The sequence below is a fragment of the Lolium rigidum genome, chromosome 6, assembly GCF_022539505.1.
Source record: "Lolium rigidum isolate FL_2022 chromosome 6, APGP_CSIRO_Lrig_0.1, whole genome shotgun sequence".
Lineage (NCBI taxonomy): Eukaryota > Viridiplantae > Streptophyta > Magnoliopsida > Poales > Poaceae > Lolium > Lolium rigidum.
Window position 1 is genome coordinate 359,068,232 of NC_061513.1, and position 5,855 is coordinate 359,074,086.

Genomic DNA, 5,855 nt, shown 5'->3' on the forward strand with positions numbered 1-5,855 from the left:
CTGTTCTGTTTTGACAGATTCTGCCTTTTTATTTCGTATTGCCTCTTTCGCTATGTTGGATGAATTTCTTTGATCCATTAATGTCCAGTAGCTTTATGCAATGTCCAGAAGTGTTAAGAATGATTGTGTAACCTCTGAACATGTTAATTTTTATTGTGCACTAACCCTCTAATGAGTTGTTTCGAGTTTGGTGTGGAGGAAGTTTTCAAGGATCAAGAGAGGAGTATGATACAATATGATCAAGGAGAGTGAAAGCTCTAAGCTTGGGGATGCCCCGGTGGTTCACCCCTGCATATTCTAAGAAGACTCAAGCGTCTAAGCTTGGGGATGCCAAGGCATCCCCTTCTTCATCGACAAATTATCAGGTTTCTTCTCTTGAAACTATATTTTTATTCGGTCACATCTTATGTACTTTACTTGGAGCGTCTGTGTGCTTTTGTTTTTGTTTTTGTTTGAATAAATGCTTGTGTGGGAGAGAGACACGCTCCGCTGGTTCATATGAACACATGTGTTCTTATCTTTTAGTGATTCATGGCGAAGTTTCTTCTTCGTTAAATTGTTATATGGTTGGAATTGGAAAATACTACATGTAGTAATTGGTGAAATGTCTTGAATGATTTGATACTTGGCAATTGTTGTGTTCATGTTTAAGCTCTTGCATCATATGCTTTGCACCCATTAATGAAGAAATACATAGAGCTTGCTAAATTTGGTTTGCATATTTGGTCTCTCTAAAGTCTAGATAATTTCTAGTATTGAGTTTTGAACAACAAGGAAGACGGTGTAGAGTCTTATAATGTTTACAATATGTCTTTTATGTGAGTTTTGCTGCACCGTTCATCCTTGTGTTTGTTTCAAATAACCTTGCTAGCCTAAACCTTGTATCGAGAGGGAATACTTCTCATGCATCCAAAATACTTGAGCCAACCACTATGCCATTTGTGTCCACCATACCTACCTACTACATGGTATTTATCCGCCATTCCAAAGTAAATTGCTTGAGTGCTACCTTTAAAATTCCATCATTCACCTTTGCAATATATAGCTCATGGGACAAATAGCTTAAAAACTATTGTGGTATTGAATATGTACTTATGCACTTTATCTCTTATTAAGTTGCTTGTTGTGCGATAACCATGTTTCCGGGGACGCCATCAACTATTCTTTGTTGAATATCATGTGAGTTGCTATGCATGTCCGTCTTGTCCGAAGTAAGAGAGATCTACCACCTTAATGGTTGGAGCATGCATATTGTTAGAGAAGAACATTGGGCCGCTAACTAAAGCCATGAATCATGGTGGAAGTTTCAGTTTTGGACATATATCCTCAATCTCATATGAGAATAATAATTGTTGCCGCATGCTTATGCATTAAAGAGGAGTCCATTATCTGTTGTCCATGTTGTCCCGGTATGGATGTCTAAGTTGAGAATAATCAAAAGCGAGAAATCCAAAATGCGAGCTTTCTCCTTAGACCTTTGTACAGGCGGCATGAAGGTACCCCATTGTGACACTTGGTTAAAACATGTGCACTGCAAAGATCCGGTAGTCCAAGCTAATTAGGACAAGGTGCGGGCACTATTAGTATACTATGCATGAGACTTGAAACTTGTAAGATATAACTTTCATAACTCATATGCTTTATTACTACCGTTGACAAAATTGTTTCATGTTTTCAAAATAAAAGCTCTAGCACAAATATAGCAATCGATGCTTTCCTCTTTGAAGGACCATTCTTTACTTTTATGTTGAGTCAGTTCACCTATCTCTCTCCACCTCAAGAAGAAAACACTTGTGTGAACTGTGCATTGATTCCTACATACTTGCATATTGTACTTGTTATATTACTCTATGTTGACAACTATCCATGAGATATACATATTACAAGTTGAAAGCAACCGCTGAAACTTAATCTTCCTTTGTGTTGCTTCAATACCTTTACTTTGATTTATTGCTTTATGAGTTAACTCTTATGCAAGACTTATTAATGCTTGTCTTGAAGTTCTATTCATGAAAAGTCTTTGATTTATGATTCACTTGTTTACTCATGTCATTACCATTGTTTTGATCGTTGCATTCATTACATATGTTTACAAATAGTATGATCAAGTTTATGATGGCATGTCACTTCAGAAATTATCTTTGTTATCGTTTTACCTCGCTCGGGACGAGCGTAACTAAGCTTGGGGATGCTTGATACGTCTCCGACATATCGATAATTTCTTATGTTCCATGCCATATTATTGATGATACCTACATGTTTTATGCACACTTTATGTCATATTCGTGCATTTTCCGGAACTAACCTATTAACAAGATGCCGAAGAGCCAGCTCTCGTTTTCTCGCTGTTTTTGGTTCCGTAAATCCTAGTAAAGAAATATTCTCGAAATTGGACGAAATCAAGACCCGGGTCCCTATTTTTTCCGGAGCCTTCCGGAACACCCGAGAGCCGCCGGAGGGAAGCCCCGGGGGCCCCACACCACACCCGGCGCGGCCGGAGGGGGGCCGCGCCGCCCTATGGTGTGGGCCCCCCAGCCCCCTCCGAGGCTGCCCTTCCGCCTATTTAAAGCCTCCGTCGCGAAAACCCTGAGACGAAGAACGAAACCCACAGAAACCTTCCAGAGCCGCCGCCATCGTGAAGCCAAGATCCGGGGACGAGAGTCTCCGTTCGCGCACGCTGCCGGAGCGGGGAAGTGCCCCGGAAGGCTTCTCCATCGACACCGCTGCCATCTCCACCGCCATCTTCATCACCGCTGCTGCTCCCATGAGGAGGGAGTAGTTCTCCATCGAGGCTCGGGGCTGTACCGGTAGCTATGTGGTTCATCTCTCTCCTATGTACTTCAATACAATAATCTCATGAGCTGCCTTACATGATTGAGATTCATATGATGATGCTTGTAATCTAGATGTCATTGTGCTAGTCAAGTGAGTTTTACTTATGTGATCTCCGGAGACTCCTTGTCCCACGTGTGTAAAGGTGACAGTGTGTGCACCGTGTGGGTCTCTTAGGCTATATTTCACAGAATACTTACTCACTGTTATGAATGGCGTATGCTATGATCATGATCTCTTGTAGATTGTGAAGTTAACTATTGCTATGATAGTATTGATGTGATCTATTCCTCCTACATAGTGTGAAGGTGACAGTGTGCATGCTGTGTTAGTACTTGGTTTAGTCGTGTTGATCTTTCTTGCACTCTAAGGTTATTTAAATATGAACATTGAATTGTGGAGCTTGTTAACTCCGGCATTGAGGGTTCGTGTAATCCTACGCAATGTGTTCATCATCCAACAAGAGTGTAGAGTATGCATTTATCTATTCTGTTATGTGATCAAAGTTGAGAGTGTCCACTAGTGAAAGTCTAATCTCTAGGCCTTGTTCCTAAATATCGCTATCGCTGCTTGTTTACTTGTTTTATCTGCGTTACTACTGCTGCGTTACTACTGCTGCGTTACTACCGCTTGTTTATCGTCCCGGGCAAAGCACTTTTCCGGTGTCGTTGCTACTACTTATTCATACCACCTGTATTTCACTATCTCTTCGCCGAACTAGTGCACCTATTAGGTGTGTTGGGGACACAAGAGACTTCTTGCTTTGTGGTTGCGGGGTTGCATGAGAGGGATATCTTTGACCTCTTCCTCCCTGAGTTCGATAAACCTTGGGTGATCCACTTAAGGGAAACTTGCTGCTGTTCTACAAACCTCTGCTCTTGGAGGCCCAACACTGTCTACAAGAATAGAAGCTCCCGTAGACATCACCCATGCCGCCGGACCTCGCCTCTCGCCGGCGTTCCCGGCCACCTCCGGCGACGCCGTCAACCTCCACGTGCTCGCGGTGAGCTGCTGATGCTCGTGGTGCCCTTCCCCTCCCCGATTCCTCCCTCCACTGGCCCCGCACCGTGCGCCTCCCCCTGGCCGCCGTGCTGCTCGCCGTGGTCGTCACTCCGGCGACCATCTCGGGGCGGCGCCGCCACCAACAGACTCCCCGCGACGAGCTGAGTCCGATGCCCCCGCGCACGCGCCCGATTGCGGCCCGAGCTGGCCGATTGCTGCTCGACCTGAGAGCTCAAGGTCGTGCTGATGTCAGCATGACGCATTAAAGCTTTTTCTTTTTCTGTTTTCACTATTTAGCAATTTCAGAATTCTGTATAATTCATATCTTTTTCATATTAATTTAGAAAAATATGTATAATATACCGAAATGTTCAGAAAAACATTCTCTACAAGTTTATAAGCAATTCATACATCATTGCAACAATTAACTTTGCAAATGTAGTGAAACCCTACAAGAACCCCTTTCATATGGCGGTATCCGGTGTCGGAACCCCTTTAATTTGACGATACACCTAGGGTTACTCGATTCCATTCACATGACATGTCATTCATATTGTATGCGCATTGCATTATGCCATGTCGTGAATGTTTGTTTCCCTTTCGGTGTTTGGTTCTTCGCGCTAGGATCTGAGCCGGAGTCCGACGTCAACACCACCGAAGAACGAGTACTCATCCGCCGAGGGACAAGGCAAGCCCTAACCTGGTTCATCTATGATTTCGAAATGCTTTTATCTCGTGGTTCCTACATATCGCATACGATTCAATCTGTCTTTTATCGATAGATAGAGTTACCCTATCTGTTGCATGTCCGACCTTTGTAGCCTCGATACCGTGATCCACTTGCTCCTAGCATAACTAGGTTTGGCATGTGTGCGTCGCGAGAGCCTTTATCTCTTATGCTTAGCCATGCTTAGTTTGTTACGCTACTACTCCGGTCTTCGGACTGGAGCCTTACAATGAAATGAATCTAGCATGACAGGTTGGCGTGGTAAGTGTAGAGATGATGATAAATATGATTAAAGGCTCAGACGAGAGGCCACATTGGGATGTGGTGGGTTGTTTCGTTTCTGCCGACCCTAGGAACCGAGTTCTTGCCTCTTGAACCAAGACCGAGTGTACAACCACACGAGGCCCTATTATGGTACCCTCTCGACTCACTAACTTGTCTAGTAGATTCCATGAGTCACATAGTTTGCGCGTTACCTGGTCACATGCATTGCATTTTGCTTGGGGGTAAAGGTACATAACAGGCAGGTAAGCGTGGTCGTGGTGGCTGGGGGTTGCGGCCTCTGGGGAAACCCACCTCGGTACACATCGTTAAGGACCGACTTCGGGACTTGACCCGTTACGACGGAACAATCCTTGGCGCGTGACTCATGGTGTCGGCGACAGCAAGGTAAATGTCGTGGTCGACCACCCTCTGCCGGCTCTCCAAGGAAGAGGGCTAATATATATTGGCATTAAGAGTCGGTTGGCGCGTGTGGGTAAAGTTGTGCACCCCTGCAGGGTTATGAATCTTTTCGAAAAGCCGTGTCCACGGTTACGGACGACTTGGGAACGGACGTGGAGATCATAGAGAACATGAACCTAATCGTAAAACTTGGCAACCAATGTGTGTTTACGGACACCTTCTCCGGGTGTTGAGGGGGTGATCCGAGGATAGTGGTTCGAGATGATGAAGATTGGTGGATACAAGATGATGATCATTAGAGATGGAGATGTCTTTCTCTTATCCCCTTTTAAAGACTCTGAGTAGTCGAACTTCTCCTCTCTCTTGTCTTACAAAGGAAAACTGGCTTTACGCAAAGATGTACAGAAAGCCCGCATACCGGCTTTGCTATAAGGTTGTACTAAGTCTTGCTGAGTCCCTGTACTCAGCTTTGCATGCTTTTGTTTCAGATGAAGTCGCTACAGCCGAAGGTGGTTTCTACGTTAACATCGATGGTTAGTTTGGAGTTCCCGTGAAGCAGACTGCGACTTATGGGTCTGGGACGTCGCTTTATGTTATGGCTTCTTAAGCC